This window comes from Symphalangus syndactylus, chromosome 10, assembly GCF_028878055.3.
Source record: "Symphalangus syndactylus isolate Jambi chromosome 10, NHGRI_mSymSyn1-v2.1_pri, whole genome shotgun sequence".
Lineage (NCBI taxonomy): Eukaryota > Metazoa > Chordata > Mammalia > Primates > Hylobatidae > Symphalangus > Symphalangus syndactylus.
Genome location: NC_072432.2, coordinates 33,231,141 through 33,251,285, shown reverse-complemented (window position 1 = coordinate 33,251,285; position 20,145 = coordinate 33,231,141). Strand labels below are relative to the sequence as shown.

Here is a 20,145-nt window from a genome sequence, read left to right as displayed (position 1 = left end):
ATGTGCCTGTAATCCCAGCTACTCAGGAGGCTGAGGCAGGCGAATGGCATGAACCGGGGAGGCGGAGCTTGCAGTGAGCCACGATCGCACCACTGCACTCCAGCCTGGGCTACAGAGCGAGACTGTCTCTAAAAAATAAAAAATAAAACAGTGAATAGTTTACAAAGATAAAATAGAATAGGCTTCAATTTAGGGAACAAAGGAAAATATGTTTAGGAATGATATTATGCTCAAAATGATTGCAACTTTGATGGTGAAGTGTATTTTATTCAATTAAAAATGTAGATATGGCTGGGCGTGGTGGCTCACACCTGTAATCTCAGCACTTTGGAAGGCTGATGCAGGTGGATCACTTGAGCTTAGGAGTTTGAGACCTGCCTGGGCAACATAGTGAGACCTCATCTCTACAAAAAAATAAACAAAAAATGTGCTGGGTGTGGTGGTACATGCCTGTAGTCCTAGCCACTTGGGAGACTGAGATGGAAGGATAGCTTGAGTCTAGGAGATAATGCTGCAGTGAGCCGAGATTGTGCCACTGCACTTGAGCCTGGGTGGCAGAGCAAGACCCTGTCTCAAGAAAACAAACAAACAAAAAAACAAAAACAACAGTAGATATGTGTGTGGGAATGAGAACATTTAAATGTGCTCATCGGCTTAGATTTTTCTTTAACCCTCTTCATGGCCCTTATCTTAACCTTTGTCTTCAGCAGTACCTTTCATATGTTTGTTCTGTTTTATCTTCTAAGTGACTTTTTTTATAACTCTCAATATATCATGGCAGAAGGAAAACTCAATGTATAAGCTGTCTGTATTTTGCATTTTCTTTGAGAATTTTTTTTTTTTTTTTTTTTTTTGAGATGGAGTCTCACTCTGTCTCCCAGGCTGGAGTGCAGTGGTGTGATCTCATTTCATTGCAACCTCAGCCTCCTGGGTTCAAGCGATTCTTCTGCCTCAGCCTCCCAAGTAGCTGGGACTACAGGCTTGCACCACCATAGCTGGCTAATTTTTATATTTTTGGTAGAGACGGGGTTTCATCATGTTGTCTAGGCAGGTCTCAAACTCCTGACCTCAAGTGATCCACCCACCTTGGCCTCCCAAAGTGCTGGGATTGCAGGTATGAGCCACCGCGGCCTGGCTTCATGATCCAAAATAGCATCATTAAGCTTCTCTTTCAAAACATGTATATAAGCCTGTGAGTCATCACTGTATTTATTCCTGAATATTATCATATTGGAGACTTTCCAAAGCTGAACAAAGCCAGAATTATTGGCTACTGAGGAACTATATTCTAGCAAGAGACTATTCTATTTGTTGGGGATCACCTCTTTTTACTAAAGGGGACTGTTTTGGGCATATAAAACTAGAATTCATGGTTTCTCCTTGATAGTTTGCCAGCTTGATTCCCAGCCAACCAGATAACTGCTGATAGTGACACTCATGTCCTCTAGGACTCCCAATCTTGTGCCAGCTCAGAGGGGGAAATCCCCCTAGAACTGCTCACACCATTCCAGTAACCACGAGCACCACCTTGTTATAGTTAAAAATGTGATACCAACTCAAATTCTGATAAAAATAAGTTCTATGAAGCTTAATAAAGATATATTTTTTACCTTTTAAGTTTTGTTTTACTATTTCAAACAGAAAACAGAAGGTAAAAACTCCTCTGCCTTCCTCAATGTTTGGTTTGTCAGTTGCTGAACTCAAATTTAAGAGTGTAATCATATACAGGCAATAACCCTCTTCTAATCTTAATAATGTTTCTTTGATTATTTCTTTAAAAAGAAAAATGAAATAGCCTATTGACTCCAACCCTGACCTCCTGTACTTCACCTGCCTGATGAATATTTATTTGGAATACATAAGTTTTTTCAAATGCATCATGTTAAGAATTTATTTTGTCATTTCAGATTCCTTTCTAGAATTATCTATTTATCTGATTAATAGCATTATTCTTCCAGACAACCAAACTCAAAAGCTTTATCACTATAATTGAATTTCTTTTTTCTCCTTACATTTAAAATGTTACTAAATGCCATTCATTTCTTTATCAGTAATATTTCTGTTTGATCATTTTATTTCATTTATTCTGCCACCCTCTCATTCCAACTATTGCTTATACTTGAGTATTGCAATAAGCCAATATCTTGCATATGATTATTTATAACATCTAAATCTTCTACCACTTCACACTCACTGGGATGGATATAATTTTTAAAACATACAGTAACAGGTGTTAGTGAGGATGTGGAAAAATTGGAACCCTGACACATTGCTAGTGGAATGTAAAAAGGTGCAGCCACTTTGCAAAACAGTTTGGCAGTTCATCAAAAGATTAAGCATGGAATTACCATAAGACCCAGTAGTTTCACTCTTAGGGATTCCACTCTCAAGAGAATTGAAAACATATGCCCATACAAAAACTTATGAACATTGTATATCCATGTTTGTTGCAGCATTATTCACAATAGCCTAAAGGTAGAAGCAACCCAAATGCCTATAGATGGATGAATGGATAAACAGAATGTGGTATAGACATACAATGGACTATTATTCAACCTTAAAGAGGAAGAAAATTCTGACTCATGCTAGGAAATGGATGGATCTTGTATACATTATGCTAAGTGGAATAAGCCAATCACACAAGGAAAAATATTATAAGATTCCACTTATATGAGGTACTTAGAATAGTCAAATTCATAGAGGCATACAGTAGAATAATGATTGCCAGGGGCTGGAGGAGGAGCAAATGGGAAGTTATTGTTTAATGAGTATAGAATTTCTGTTTAGGAAGATGAAAAAGTTCTGGAGATGGGTGGCAGTGATGGTTGCACAGCAATGTGAATGTACTTAGTGCCACAGAATAGTATACTTAAATATGGTTTGAATGGCAAACTTTGTTACATATATTTTATCACAATTAAAAAGTTTGAAATGAATATCCAAAGAAGCATTACTTATGAGGCTAAAAGTGGAAGTAACCCAAAAGTTCATCATTGATAGCTAAAGGAAATATGGTATATCAAAACAGTAGAGTATTAGTCATACAAAGGAATAAAGTACAGACACATGCTACAACACAGATGCACCTTAAAAACATTACACTAAGTGAAAGAAACCAGACATAAAAGGCCAAATTTTGTATGGTTTTATATATATATATAAAGTTGTTCAAAATAGGAAAACACATAGAGACTGAAAGTTGATTAGTGGTCACCAAGGCCCAGGGGAGGAATGAATGAAAACTGGCTCCTAATGGGTACTGCGTTTTTTGGGGGGAGGGGGACAGAGTGATGAAAATATTGTAGAATTTGATAGTAATGATAGGTGACAGTGGCATAAGTTTTTTTAATATACTAAAACCCACTGACTCATATACTTTATGAGGATGTATTTTATGGTATGTGAATTATATCTCAAAACACCCCTTAAATCTTAACGTATGGCTTTTATGATGCCATGTTTCTAAAGAAGCAACATGTCCCAGTCTCAGCTTACTATTTCTAGGCATGTGACTTTGAGAAAAAATTAAGAGACCTCCCTTCTTACTCTGTGAAATGGGAATAATAATAATGATGATAATGATAATAATAATGATCTCACCAGATTTTTTTGAGTGTTAAAAGAGGTAACATATGTAGTGCATCTAGCATAGTGTCTGGCATTTACCAAGAACCCCTGGAACCTGAGCTTCAACAGCTTCCGATACTATTCCAGATACTATTTCAGGATATTCCAATACTGTTTCCATATATTCAGGACAATGGACCAACTCCTTTAGCCATTTTATCAAAACTCTTTAGATTCTGTTTCAAATCGGTCTTTCCAAAGTCTTCTTGTGCTCCTTTGTAGACACTCTTCAGAGAGAGCTTTTTAATCTCCTCCAATTTGCTGCAGCTGTATCTTTGCCTCAAAACAATGCTTTCTCCCCATTCCTCTTTTCTGTCTGCCCTTGGAACTCAGTGGATTTCTCTCATGTTTTTAACCTACTCCCTTATATCAGTGCATGTCTTCTCCACTTATTTGTAGCACCCAATATTTTTACTACATCTTTGACCAGTTAAGTCTTACTTGGGTTATGTTTTTAAAGTAGGTATCTTATTAGGTGGTCCTTTTAAAGTATATGTCCAATCTCTCCAGCTAAATTAAAACCCTTGAGCACACAGACCACATGTTATAATGTTTTACCTTTTCCACAGCACTTAGCACATTACCTTGACATGGCATATACTGAATGAATGCTTGCTATTTATGAGCTTAGTTAGTGCCACATCTCATGAAGTACAGGGACTTAATGATTCTCAATCCTGACTTCATCTTAAAGTCACCTGGAGAATAAAGTTTCCTCTTAGCTCAACAAGTCAGAATCTCTGAGCAAAATCCTCAGCTTCTTACCTAGGTGATGCTCTTGTAAGCCACACTGTGAACCACTGGATTCAACAGATGAAGTAATATAAGCCACTGGCTCTTAAGCCTCATTGATTATTGCAGTGAAGATGTGAAGACTAAAGATGCTTTGGGCATTGCAAAGTGTTCTACAGACATTAGAATTGTATTATGGTACATCTGAGAGCGTCATTGCTTTGAGAAAGATCCTCTAAGTTTTTTTACAGCCACAGTGTAATGGAAATATCCAATTATAGGTATCTAAAACCTTTTAAACTCTTTATATCAGGTGTATATACCCTGTTCCTTTTTGCTAACTTAAAAATGTTCAAACTCTGTCTTCTCTAGGCTGGCAAACATTCAGCAGCACACCCTCTCAAGATTGTTTACTTGCCTTTGCTCCTGTTGAGTTACGACGCTTGGAAGCAGGAGATGGGCTCAGCAGCAGCCAATAGGACATGATCCAGGAAGAGCAGTAAGGGACTGAGCTGCTGGTAAGACAGTGGAGACAGTTGATGCTTGTTTGTCAAGTATGAATTTATTCCTAATTTAATGGTTAATCTCTCTCCCAAACTTCAACTCCAAGTTACCCTGCACCCTCTCAAATACTTTTCTTTATTGTCTATGCTTAGGACACATGGATTAGATTGTTAAGATTTGTGAATTTGCTAAAGTTGTGTGCTGACTTATGTATAGCTGTATTTTTCTGGAGAAAGATAGATTTTTATCAATTCTCAATGTCTATGGAGTTTTTAAAAAGAGGTAAGGATTATTCAAATGTAACTATAAACATAAGAAAATGTGATATCTATAACCAGTTGTTACAGTATTTATCGCCTCCATTTTGCTTCACTTGTAGCCACTTGTCTCAATCTTGTTAAGGACCAAATAAATGATATTTGTGGTTACTTGCTGATCTGAAAAGTGAGTACCTCCTGCACCTGGCTAGTCAGTCTTATGACAATTTGGTGCCATAGAACTAGCAGAGAACTAAATTATGGAATGGCAGATCTCAGGAGTAGCTATGTGATTTTACATACGGTTTGTTTTTAATGGATAGAGACAGAGTCTGGCTATGTTGCCCAGGCTGCTCTGAAACTCCTGGGTTCAAGCCACCATCCTGCCTTAGCCTCTTAAGGAGCTGGGATTACAGGTGCATGCCCCCAGGCCCAGTTCATAAGAAAAAGGGAGACACAAAATACTTTTTTAGTCATGTTCTTATAATTATCTTAATAAAAATCAATTTGCTCTGAATGCCATGACCTGCTGAGTGTCCCAACCTAAGGGTTGTCAGACCATTTTCTCATATGTGCATGTATAGAAGTAGGGAACTAATATATTTTTGTCTAAAATGTTTAAGATGAAGATGAGAATGAATTCTACAATATATAACTTTGCCTATACTATATAAGACAGTTAAAATTGTAGAGACATTGCAGGAGAGAATCTGGATTAGATAGAAAAAAGGAAGAATTAGGCTTTTTTTTTGTCTATAACCCTTTTAGTAGGTAATTCAGCTTCAGTTTCACTAAATCTTGTTTATGCATTCAGCATAACAAATCTAATAAGCCTGTATAGCTCTAATCTCTGTCTTACTGCAGACACCTGAGGATATAAGTATCCACTCTGCCACTTGATACTTCTTAGAGACTGTCCTGGTGCTGAGAAATCCTTTCCAGTGTGTCCTCAGTTGAACTCCCATGATTCCTGGATGTTGCCATTTTCAAGACACAGGGCAATCACATCTGTCTAGGTTACCTCTCTACCTTGGGAATTTTAAGTCACTCTGTGAGGGAAAGAGAACTCAGTATAGTAGTAACTCTCAGAATGAAAATTTTCCCCTTGCATGTTAATATTTTTAGAGTAATCATTGTCACTGAAAATAGACTTCCTCTTTCCCCTCTCATGCTGGAAAATCTTAGGTAATTATGAATAAAGCATTCTTTACTTTTCCCCTCCTCCCTTGATGATTGCTTTACCTCACTGTGTGAGAACTGTGACTACTCATTCTGCTCTTGTCTTTTACGTGAGAACTGAGAACGCATTTTTAAGATGGAATTTTTACTCCTTAATGAAGTCATAACATTAGTCAGAAGATTTTCTCTTCTTGAACATTAAGCCTGGGTAAGGAATAAAGTGCAGAAGTTTATGGAAAATTGTAAGATAACTTACACACACACAAAAAAAGACAACAAATTAAAATATTAGCCACTAAGGGAAAAGGTTTTACAGGTAGCTCTCTGAGGAGTTCTTCCCTCATATCTCCTCAAAAATCTTGTTTTGCATTTAGTTTTTTACAGTTGGATAAGCTCAGCCCTTGACATATTTTCAATAGCAAATAAGCCTAGAGTTTATTTTTAGTACACTTATTAGGAATGTGTTCTTGGGAAAATTATTTAACTTCTGTAAGCCCTGCTTTGTATGGCAAAGTAGAAAGTAGGTAATAATAGATAATAACAGGATTATTTTATGCATTACCTGTACATTGCCCAACATATAGTAAGTTCTCAATTTTATATTGGTATTTGTTTTATTATTAACCACTTTTATTAATGTTGCTTTTAGTTTTTTTTTTTTTTTTTTTTTTGACGGAGTCTCACTCTGTCGCCCAGGCTGGAATGCAGTGGTGCGATCTCAGCTCACTGCAAGCTCCGCCTCCCGGGTTCACGCCATTCTCCTGCCTCAGCCTCTCCGAGTAGCTGGGACTACAGGCGCCCGCCACCACGCCCGGCTAATTTTTTGTATTTTTAGTAGAGACGGGGTTTCACCGTGGTCTCGATCTCCTGACCTCGTGATCCGCCCGCCTCGGCCTCCCAACCAGACACTCTTCTAGGAACTAGAGTGGCATTAATGAGTAAGAGACAAAAATCTCTTCCCTTGTTGAGCTTAGAATCTGTTAGAGTAAGAGGCAGACACATACAAAATAAAATGTATAATATACTAAATACAAAGAAGTGCTAAGTATAAAAATATAGAGCAGAAAAAGGAAATTGAGTGGCAGGGTTAGGTAGTAATTGAAGATATAGTAGTCAAGTAAGGCAGCTTCAAGAGAAGATTATGTCTTAAATAAAAATCTGATAAAGGTATAGAAACAAGCTATGAAGTTATCTGAAGGAATTGCAGGTAGTGGAGAACAGCCAAAAGACCTGGAGTAGTAAAAGGTTTTATGCAGAGTGATTTAAAAAGAATCACAGTATCTTATACATCAGTAAATATTTACACATACACTTAAGTAAGTGATATGGACAAGAACTTTGGAAGTTGAATAGCAAGGTCCGTCTGGACTATAGCAGAGGAGGCTTCACAAAGGAAGGTGACAGGGCATGGCCTGGATCCTCAAGGACGGGAAGAATTGGGATCGATAACAAAGAATGACATCCTAGTGGAGAGAAGTGGAGGGGGATCATCAGGAAATGGAGTGAAATAAGAATGTTGGCCTTTAGGGCAGGAATGGGCCAGGCAGAGAGCAAGTGGGAAGCAGGAAAAAGGCGACCTTGTATAGAGTTCATGTTGGCAAATAGAAGATGGAAAAGCAGGGTAAGGCCAAATTTTGTAAAATCCTAAAGTCAAGCTAAAGATGATTGCATGCTATCCTGAAAATATTGGGGAACAATTAGAGCAGATGAGTAGAAAGGTGAATTCTTGTATTTAGCAATATCGTTAGTTTTACAAATTTAAACAAATAAGGAAATGGAGGCAGTAGTTGGAGTAATTTAGGAGATAAATTGAAAATGGATTTTGTTAAGAGAGAAGGGAAGTTAGATTTTATATATTTTAAGGAAAAATGAGGATTTATTTGCTGACTGCACATAAGAGGTAAAAGAGAGGAGTCAAGGATTTCTCTAAAATTTTCAAAATGATTAATTACATGTTGGTATTAAAAGAAATAGGGAAGTTGGGACATATGAGTTTGAATTCAGCATGAGTCAGTTAAGACAATCAGATGCAGATATTCTTAAGGCAACTAAAGTTCATTTGATATTTGTCATATAGGCTGAATTAAGTTTCTAAGAGCTGTTTTTACTATGCATTAAATCCATGTAATACTAACATAGTACAAAAATTGTTTGCTATTCAAATTTTATAATTTTAGAACAAGTTGGAGAGACAGAGAATCAAAACATTATTGATATGGAACCATTAGACATCAGCTAGTCCAATTAGTTCATTTTGTGGAAGGAAAAAGGATACCCAGAGATGTTACATGACTTCATAGCCATGCCTCTAGCTATTACGTAACTTGGTCTAGCCCAGGTCTCCGTATTGAGACTCTCCTCTTGCTAATAAAAAAAAATAAAAAAGTATTAGTGATTTGTATTTCGCCAGCTTGCTTGTAGAGAATAGGATTAGAAGGTTTGACTTGCCTGTTAGCACTCTGTTGTAGCCATTTTTCTAATTAACATGGACACATTTTATCCTTTCTCATGAAACAGATCTAACTGGTTTAGAAGCTTCAGTCTTCTTGATTTAATTAATCACTTTCTCCCACCTTTAGTCATTGTTGAAGTTTCCTGATTTACAATGTTATCTTTTTATCTCTTCAGTAGTTTAAGGAGGAATGATATTTCTACTGTTGTACTATTTTTCTGTTTATCTTTCAAAAGAAAAATAGCTTTTCTTATTGGCCCAAAAACCATCACCCTACAGGAAATAAATCACACTCTTTGCTTGATTTTCCTGATCTGGCTCCTGATTTCTCTTCAAATTTAAGTCAATACTTAGACTTTAAGACTTCATTGTTACTTCCTTACAGGTCATTCTTATGAACTAAAATCTATAGTCATTGTTCTAGCAAGCCTGAGCAGTTTATTCTTTGAATCACAGGATTGTAAAAGAAAAAGTAGATCTTAGAGATCATAATACAGTGCTCTTCAAACTGTACTCTTCAATTTTTCTACTACTCATCAGTTCTTTGTTTTTTATTCTAATAAAATTATCTAGCAAGTGAGCAGACATGTATTTACAGTAGCTTTACAATTCTTTATACACTTCTTTACTCTCTCCGTTACACATGCCACATGGTATGATACAAGTCATAACTCAACTATGTGAAAGCAAAACCACTCTTACACATGGTGTCTTGCATATATGTTAAGGCCCAGAGTGGTCTCAGTAGTCTTTGTGTCCCAAGAGACTGAATTAAACAAGACTGTTGATGTTCTTGTGGCATTTTTCTGACAACCTTGGCAATCCCTAAATTCACAAATAGCTGTGTAGCGTTTTTTGCATTTAATGCATATCCACACATGATGTGTCCTTTGATTTTAGAACAAGTAAAGCATGCTAAAATAGACTGCACCTTATGAAAGTCATTTTCACTATTCTTGTGTTTCAGTTTCCTCATCAAAAGGTGAAATATCAGCTGCCTCTATTGATCTCAGGATCTTTTAAGTAGAAATGGAAGAGTCTTAGTGAAAACAGTTTGTATTCTGAAACAAAATTGCAGTGTAAATACAGGCACTAAAAACATTTATTCATCTTTACAGATGTTAATCTGACCAGACATTTTTCTCAAAATGTGAAAATAGTATGGATTTTCTTAGCTCATTTAATATTGAAGAGACTAGAAAAACAAGTAATGATGTTCTAGAAGAATCTATGATCATATAATTACAGTTGTCCTTCAGTATCTGTGGGAGATTGGTTCCAGGACCCCCCATGGATATCAAAATCTGTGGATCCTCAAGTCTCTTATATAAAATAGTGCAGTATTTGCACGTAATTTACATATACCCTCCCATAAACTTTGAATCATCTCTCGATTATTTATAATACTACAATGTGCATGCTATGTAACTAGTTATTATACTGTATTGTTTAGGGAATAGTGACAAGAAAATTAATCTGTACATGTTCAATACAAACACAGCAATCCATTTTTTTTCTGAGTATTTTGATCTGTGATTGATTGAATCCACAGATGCTGGAATCCATGAATACCCATGGGGGGCTGACTATAATGTTGTCTATGTGCATAGCAATTTTGTAATTCTCAACCAAGGACATGTATAGTCCTTGAATCTTGGTAGGAGTCTTGGGGACTTTTCTTAAAATATTTTGACCATCTTCTCAAGATCTTGACTCCTACCCCCACTTGCACACGTGCACATACTTGTGCACACTCACACACAATACCCTTCCTTAAGTCCTGCTCACTTCCTATTGCATTGAGAGCATTCAACTCGTAGACCAAGAACTTCTACCATTTTTTTCCACCTCTACCCCAAAACACAGTTTAGACATATCCATTCTTTTCACTCTTCAGAGTCATCTCACCACTTCCATAAATTATTTCCTAATTGTTCCCTCTGCCTCTGTTCTTTTTTTTTTCTGATGATCAGTTTAAAGTACCTCTGTATGCTCACTCTTAAGTGCAAATCTGACCATCTATACCCCTTCTTAATATCCTTTCTTTTATGGATACCCATTTCAAACTTTATTAAAGGGGTGGAAGCTTCCCCCCCCCAACCTTACCACTTGAAGTTTTTGCAATTAGAATGGAGTTTATCTGGTTAATGCAAAAATAGATGTGATGTAGAATTCTTGGGGACACCTACTTATCCCCTCTTCAGAGTGGCCCTGAATAGCTCTGTGAACCCAGGAATCTAAAGAACTCAATACAGAAAACCATCAGCCTACAGAAAGTAGATCAAACTCTATGCTTGATATTCCTGATCTGTCTCCTGGTCACTCTTCAAATTCCTCCTTACTATATTGTCCCTTCAGATTTGTAAATCTTTACCATGACATCATATTTTACACATTGAACCTTTTTACCGCTGTTCCTCTCCTGATGAACTTCCCTTTTCTCTTAACTACACAGCTCAGATTTTTCATAAGGGAAGCTTAATATTTGTTGTGGCACTGTTGTTCCTCAAACATCCTACTTACTGTAGTCATTTGTTTGTGCTTGTCTCCTTTGCAGATTCTGAAATTCCTAGGGCAAAGGCTGTATCTGTCTTCTTATTACTAATATTTTACATAGTATCTGGTTACATAGTAGGCATTCAATCATACAATTTAAAAGAACAGGTTGACTTTGTGATCTTTTTCATATGTTTTATTTCCCTCTCTCCCTACTGGCAGCTTCTTCCTACTTCTTAAAATAGATACAGCACTTGCCCATTAAGTGGAGGGAAGAGGTGTGGGAGTCGAGTAGTTGGAACTTCAAGTGTCAAAACATGATAATCTCATTTGCAAAGTTACATTATATCAGAGCTTGAACCTCAGCGATACTTAATTATAAGTAACACTTGTGGAACATTTGATACCTACCCTTTTTCGCTAAAGTATCCTATCAAAATTAAATGTGTTGCAGTTGAGATTTGTGAGGTTTTAGCTATTTGGAGACTTTAGGGATATGTTTAGTGTTCTAATTCTAATAGTATTGATGAACATAAATGTTTCACTGTAGAAAGAGAAGTTTGAGAGCTGTTGTGAATGATATTTGATGTCTATTAGGTGATAATTTTTGATGACTAAACATGCTCAAGACCTTAGTGAGAAATACATGAATACAGAAAATATTTTGAAAATTATGAAAAGTTTATCATTGATTACAGATTTTCGTATCCAGCAGTTTTTGGTTGTGTTCTGTTTTTCACTGTCAGAGAAGCAGAAAGTGGCCAGTGGACTTTAGAATGTAGGCTCTTGTAGGAGGCCATATGTTTGAGAGTGCTGTCCAGGTGCTTTGTGATGCGGCTGAGAATGGGTGCAGGCTTGCAGGGAAAAACTAATACTGTAGATCTCCAGAGAGCATTTTAGGAAAGACTTCTAAGCTTTACGTTCCCTGACCAAAGAGTAAAAAGTGATTCTTAATATCCATAGCTATAGAGGAAAGTAAATACACTTCCCACATCAAATTTAGACTTAAATATTTAGGCATTTCAAGTGTATTTCATTTAGAACAAAATAAAATCATATATTCATTAATGAAATATAAAACCAGATGGTCTCTGAAAGGTTTTTCCCTTTACTCTCTTTCAGACTAAGGCAAGGAAGAGTAGTTTTATTTTTCAATTTATATTTTAATTGTCCCTTTCTGTTTTTCCAAAAGTTTTATTTTTTTGAAAGTGAGTCACCTTTTAGACATTTGAAAAATTAGAATTACTATGATATTTATTCTATTAGTAGGTCTTCCTAGAGTAGCAAGGTAGAAAAGCATCTGTGAATGCCTACATAGTAAGTATTTAATAAATGTTTTTTGGGCCAGGTGTGGTGGCTCACTCCTGTAATCCCAGCAATTTGGGAGGCCGGGGCAGGTGGATCACCTGAGGTCAAGAGTTTGAGACCAGCCTGACCAATATGGTGAAACTGCGTCTCTACTAAAAATACAAAATTAGCTGGGGGTGGTGGTGGTGGTGCATGCCTATAATACCAGCTACTCGGGAGGCTGAGGCAGGAGAATCGCTTGAACTCAGGAGGTGGAGGTTGCAGTGAGCCGAGATCATGCCATTGCACTCCAGCCTGGGCAACAAGAGTGAAACTCTGTCTCAATAAATAAATAAATAAATAAAATATATAAATAAATGCTTTTTGATTTAATGAAGGTGTCATTGTCCTATGAAAGGGAAAACTATCAAAATATATTTTGTCAAATTTAGCTTTTGATAATGATATGGAAGATATTTCTCTTAATTAACCTAAGTCAGAAACTAAAATATGTTATAAAATGCTAACATCAAATATTTGATACCAGTTAAAGGAGACAGAAGGAAGTTATGGAGAAAGAAGCAGTAGCCAGAAAATAAGGGCAAGAGAATGTTTTCTAAATTTATGAGAATCAGAATGTTTACAAAATTGCTGTTATTATCATCTGGAAAAAATATGCCTTGTAGCCTGAAAAAATGAACATTCCCTTTCCATACCATGCAGGAACCTTCTTTACTGCATTCCTAAGAGGACTAGTCTAGCACCTAATTGGATACTTGTGGTAATAATTGGGAACTCACTGATCTGGTACATCAGTGTGGGAGTCGAGTAGTTGGAACTTCAAGTGTCAAAACATGATAGTCTCATTTGCGAAGTTACACTATATTAGAGCTTGAACCTCAGAGATAATTATAATTAACACTTGTAGAACATTTGATACTTACATTTTTTTTTTCACTAAAGTGTCCTACCAAAATTAAATGTGTTGAAGTTGAGAGTTGTGAGGTTTTAGCTATTTGGAAACTTTAGGGATATGTTTAGTGTTCTAATTCCAATAGTATTGATAAACATAAATGTTTTACTGTAGAAAGAGAAGTTTGAGAGCAAGTTGAGCAAGAATCTGTCACTCTAGGTCTTCTACTCTTTATTAAAGAATGTTGGATTCATTTATAACTTACTGGTCCCTTAAATATTAAAGTTTGGTGTTTGTTATCTTAAACATGATCACATCCTTATAGGACGCTCTTCTAATTGCCTGGATACTGCACATCTATTAATACAGTCTCAAAGCACACTTGCTTTTTTGATAGTAAGAGCATACGATTTAATCACATTGAAGTTACAGTCCGCAAAAGTTTTTGTCTTTTTTTTCAGGCAAGCAGCTGATAAATGAATCTCTACTATCCTTCACTTTGTGACTGTGATTTTCTAAATAAATGTTGGAGATTTTAACTTACAATTTATTAATTTCCATCTTGTTTCTTCAAGTCCCTCCTCTAAGTCTAAGGAAATTTATGGAAATCTTTTTCCATACCATCAAGTGACTTACTTCTTTTTAACTTTTTTTTTTTTTCCTTAAGTTCAGGAGTACATGTGCAGGTTTGTTGCATAGGCAACCTTGGGTCATGGGAGTTTGTTGTACAGGTTATTTCATCAACCAGGTATTAAGCCTAGTACCCATTAGTTATTTTTCCTGATCCTCTCCCTCCTCCCACCCTTCACACTCTGATAGGCCCCAGTGTGTGTTGTTCCCCTCTGTGTGTCTATGTGTTCTCATCATTTAGCTCCCACTTATAAGTGAGAACATGCAGTATTTGGTTTTCTGTTCCTGTGTTAGTTTGCTATGGATAATGGCCTCCAGCTCCATCCATGTCCCTGCAAAAAACATGATCTTATTCTCTTATATGGCTGCATGGTATTCCATGGTGTATATATAACACAGTTTTTTTCATCCAGTCTATTATTGATGGGCATTTAGGTTGAGTCCATGTCTTTGCTATTGTGAATAGTGCTGCAGTGAAAATACGTGTGCATGTGTCTTTATAATAGAACAATTTTTTTTTCCTTTGGTGTATACCCAGTAATGGGGTTGCTGGGTTGAATAGTATTTCTGTCTTGAGGTCTTTGAGGAATCGCTACACTGTCTTCCACAATGGTTGAACTAATTTACGTTCATTCCCACCAATAGCATATAAGTGTTCCTTTTTCTCTACAACCTCACTAACATCTGTTATTTTTTGACTTTTTAATAATAGCCATCCTGACTGGTGTGAGATGGTATCTCATTGTGGTTTTGATTTGCATTTCTCTAATGATCAGTGATGTTGAGCTTTATTTCATATGTTTGTTGGCCGCATGTATGTCTTCTTTTGTAAAGTGTCTGTTCGTGTCCTTTGCCCACTTTTTCATGGGGATGTTTGTTTGTTTTTTTTCCCTGTAAATTTAAGATCCTTATAGATGCTGGATACTAGACTTTTGTCAGATACATAAATTGCAAAATTTTTCTCCCATTCTGTAGGTTGTCTGTTTTCTCTGTTGATAGTTTCTTTTGCTATGAAGAATCTCTTTAGTTTAATTAGATCCCATTTGTGAATTTTTGCTATGAACTGGGTCTGATATGAGCATATGTTTAATTTTAACTCCCAGATCACACTTTTTTTTTTGGAGATGGAGTCTCACGTTGTCACCAGTCTGGAGTGCGGTGGTACAATCTTGGCTCGCTGCAACCTCCGCCTCCCGGGTTCAAGCACTTCTCCTGCCTCAGCCTCCCGAGTAGCTGGGACTACAGGCACACACCACCATGCCCAGCTAATTTTTGTATTTTTAGTAAAGATGGGGTTTCACCATGTTGGCCAGGATGGTCTCTATCTCTTGACCTTGTGATCTGCCCGCCTCAGCCTCCCAAAGTGCTGGGATTACAGGCTTGAGCCACCACACCCGGCCCCAGGTCATACTTTTAATCAAAATGAGAAAAAAAAGATTGACTTCACTGGAGTGCTTATGTCTTGTTTTATATTCAAGTTTTAAGTTTATGTTCTTGAGATTATTACATCTTGAGTTACTTGATAATACCACAGTTGAAATCCATGTTGTTGAATCCTTCAACCCCTTGAGGACTGAGAATTCCCTTTAATTATCTGTCTGAATCATTTAAATACTTGTAAATCAAGAGATCGATTTAGAAATGTTATACTTGATACATTTTTAAAGCTGGGTAAATTAACCTATTAAACAAAATTATCTCTTCTTCAAAAAAAGGCATCACTTCCCCCATAAATGTATAATTTAGGAATTGTTTTCTATTGGAGTGGTTCATGCTTATATATTTTAGTTGCTCTAATGCAAGGTGTTTCCTAAAAAGTTTAAGGAAAGTATAACTTTATTTTCATGTATGATAGTAAATAATACAATAGGGGGTGCATTTGTGCTGTGCTTGCTATTGTTCCCATTTCAGTGCTCAATTACTGTAGCTTCTAATAAATAAAATTATCAGTTGCTAACATTTAAATCAAACAGTTCCACAAGTGGATTGCTTATTTGTGAGAGTTGTGTTTTTTTAAACTTAACCTTACTGAGGGGTTTTAAAGACTGATAATTATAGATTGTACTAAGCAAAGTATAAAGTAATAGGTTACCAAGTTGAGGCTAGAATTCAATTAGTGCCAATACAGTTAAAATGGTATCATTAATAGAACATCTTCATCCAGGACCTTTTTTTTTTTTTTTTTTTTTCAGACACGGTTTCACTCCTGTTGCCCAGGCTGCAGTGCAGTGGCTTGATTGAGGCTCACTGCAGCCTCAGCTTCCCGGGCTCAGGTGATCCTCCCACCCCAGCTTCCAGAGTAGCTGAGACCACAGGGGCATGCCATCACCCCTGGCTAATTTTTTGTATTTTTTATAGAGACGGGGTTTTGCCATGTTGCCCAGGCTGTTCGCAAACTCCTGGCCACAAGCAATCCACCTGCCTCGGCCTCCCAGAGTGCTGGAATTATGGTAATGAGCGGCCACACCCGGCCCATCCAGAATCTTTAGATTACCAAGTTCTGTCTTCCAGGTTTTCATGCCCTTGGAAATTTCTGCATATTTTTAGAGGTAAGACCCGTCCTCATCTTCTTCCTAATCCTTGACATATTGTGAACACAGATACATATACAATTAACTAGTTCCCTGAGTTACGAATATACTTAAATATACTTTAACTTATTATAGAAGGCTTACAAAAACTGTGGATAAATAACATATATTTATCTTGGTTAATGAATAACTGATGCTGAAAATAATATGAATGTCAAATTAGTTCTCTTTTTTTCTAGCCCTCACCTTTGAAAAGCCTGAGCCTCTGAGAGGTGAGATAACTGCTGTAAAGTGAAGCAGTGAATTTCTAGAGGCTGGGTTCACCCTTCAGGTCCTCTAAATCCTAGGTCGCTTCCCACTACTACATACTACCCTAAAAAATCTGTAATTCACAATTTTATTTTTTAATCTTTTTCATAGCTTATTACATTTTTATTGAACAAATACAGGAAACAGTTTTAAATTACTCATTGCGCTTGAATACATTGGTGATTATTTTTCTCCTCTAAAATTTTGTTTTCCTTAAAGGCAGTTGTTTTTAGGCCTCTTCTAAATGACACTTAGTATTTTTAGTAACATCATAACTTCAGTGGCCACAATGAGCCCTCATTTTGCAACATATGCCTACTTTTCATATCTGGCTTGCCTTTTGTTTATTACTTATAATTTAATGAAAAGAAAGTACCACTCTTTCTATAGTTTTGTAATATAATTGCTGTCAACAAAGTAGTGGTTGCACTATGTTATAAAGATTTCATTGTGAAAACATGAAATGGCTGTTAACTATATAGCAGGCAAAATAAAAACAGGAAATACAAACATTTCCTGGAACAGGGCAGAGTATGAGTAAATAAGGTATCAAATATAATTGGATACCTGGCCAAATATTTTTAAATGTCTTAAGAAATGTCACTGGAAAGACTGGAGTACTTGGACCTGTCTCTTATTCTTATTTTGATTCCTAACGCTGTGCTTGGCACATGGTAGGTAATTAATAAATGTGTGGTGGATGAATAATGATTATCATTCAGTTAGTGACTAAGAGAGTTGGAAAAGGGCCATCAATTTCAAATTGGTTCCTTTAAAACATTTTTACATAAGATTTGGGAGAAAAGTAAAAGAGCACCATATGATTATGCTTTACTAAGAGTTACTTCCATTCCTACATTGACTATGTGGACTCATATTTGGCCTATATAATTACATTAGAATAAACAAAGCACCAAAAGTTGAAAAAGGAAGTAGTAGTAGGAGAGAGTTTTAAGCTATGTATTTACTGGGAAAAAAGTCATATTTTCTTTTTTTAAAATATTCTAAACAATACTGTAATCGGTTGGGAATTGAATGTGCTTTGTGTCAGACAAAGGTCTTTGTATACAATACATTACATTTTGTATACCAGTACATTACATTACACAGAAGGGAGTGCCTGGCTTTGGGAAACACATCTACCTAAATTCTTAACATAGCACTGATGCCGCCATACAGTAGGTAATACCAAGACAAATCAGGGCTGTTATTAACAACCTTGAGGAAATGTCTTGGGAAATATTTAAATAATTTTTGTTTAATTATAATAAGGAATATACAGCCTCTGTGAAGTCATCCCAAACTCTTCGAGGCAAATTTAGTCTCCTACCACCCCTGTTTTTTAATGTTTCTAAAGGATGTTATGTATAATCTATTAGGAAACTGGCCAGGTGCAGTGGCTTATGCCTGTAATCGCAGCACTTTGGGAGGCCAAGGTGGGTAGATCACCTGAGGTCAGGAGTTTGAGACCAGCCTAGCCAATATGGCGAAACCCTCTCTACTAAAAATACAAAAATTAGCCAGGCGTAGTGGCAAGTGCCTGTAATCCCAGCTACTCAGGAGGCTGAGGCAGGAGAATCTCGCGAACCTGGGAGGCAGAGGTTGCAGTGAGTTGAGATCGCGTCACTGCATTCCAGCCTGGGCAACAGAGCGAGACTCTGTCTCAAAAAAAAAAATACATATATATATATACACACACACACATACATACATACATTAGAAAACTAATTACATTGTTTTCTTAAAATGTTTTAAGCATCTGTCTTCCTCAGGGACAAGAATCTTGAATCCTTAGTGCATACCGGGTACTTAATAGATACTTAAATGAATAATGAGCTACTATTGCCTAAAAATATTAGACATCATGTAATATCAGGCCTACAGTTGACAGAAAAAAGTATTCTCAACTAAGAATACTTTACCAGTGGAGAAAACTGTTAGTTTTCCCTTCTTTTTCTTTGCTTTATAAAATTTAAATGACATTAAGAGTTATGTTTCTTGGAAGGAAAATTGAAAAGAATATCTGTAGGAACAATAGGCTCTGGGTGTAATTGCAGGATAATCTGAAAAGTTTAAAGAATATTTTCCATAGGTATAAGTTTATTTAGGCTCTGTGTCTCCTCTTGAGATGACTTTAGCAGTATATATTTCCCTGGAACACCATTCACTCTAGGTTTTCTAATTTATTGGTTTAAAATACATTGCATTTTACTACATAAATATTCTCTGTATCTGTAGGTACAGCACCTCTGTGTACACTAAGTTAGTGTATGTATTTTTTTTAAATTGCCTTAGTTTTGCTATTCACTAGATTATTTTCCAAGGAACCTACTCTTAGATTTATTAAGCCTACTATATATATTTTGTTATTAACTAATTCTCTCATTTTTAAAAATTACTTTTCCTTTCTTTGCTTAAATTTGCTTTGTTTTCCTAAATTAGTGATTTGGAATGCTTAATTGTTTTAATTTTGTTTTGTCAATAAAAGAGTTTTAAGACTCTAGTTATACTATAGCTATAGCCAATGCATTTTGAGAGGTGCTTACATATTACAATTATTTTCAGAAATTCCTTATTTCAAAGCTTTGCTTTCTTTGAACAAAGAGTTATTTAGGAAAAGAAAGGAATAAAAATCTCTTCAACCTATTCTCCACTTGAGTAGCTTTATTATTTGCAGTATTTTGTTTTTTACTTCTTGTAAATCTTCTTTATATTTTGTTGTGGAATTATGTCACCTAACAATATTTTCTTTAACTTCTTAATTTTAGCCTGTTTTCCAAGTTAATCATTTATCTGTTGTTTCAATGAATACCTAAGAAATTTTTCTTTGTCAGGATAAGGCACATGAGGTCTAAGATTTATTTCTAAGAACAGTAAGCAAATCATTTCTGAAAGTGTGTTCTTCTACTATTAAGTAACATGTTTATTTTTGTCTTTTAATTGAAGTCCCCCCCCCACCCAATAGGTACTATTCTGATTTGTTCTCCTATTCACACATTCTTGAAGGAGGGCTGATTCATCTGTACCCACAAAATTATAATTTTCTCAGAGTGTTCAAAACATTGTCTTTTTTTTTTTTTTTTCTTTTTTTGAGTTTTTCACTCTTGTTGCCTAGGCTGGAGTGCAATGGCACAATCTCGGCTCACTGCAACCTCCACCTCCCGGTTTCAAGAGATTCTTCTGCCTCAGCCTCCCGAGTAGCTGGGATTATAGGCATGCACCACCACT

At 36.2% G+C, this 20,145-nt stretch overlaps 1 protein-coding gene across 10 annotated transcripts in view; it reads left to right on the top strand.

The window, feature by feature from the left end:
* Positions 1-20,145, top strand: part of TET2 (tet methylcytosine dioxygenase 2) — a 136,135-nt gene that overhangs the window by 41,142 nt on the left and 74,848 nt on the right. For 8 of the 10 annotated variants that reach the window (XM_055296839.2, XM_063611120.1, XM_055296845.2 and 5 more), the window contains one exon: positions 4,732-4,877. The exons of the other annotated variants lie outside the window; for them this stretch is intronic. The gene's annotated coding sequence lies outside the window, so the exon portion shown is untranslated. The remainder of the gene's footprint in view (positions 1-4,731; positions 4,878-20,145) is intronic. 10 annotated transcript variants of the gene reach the window in all.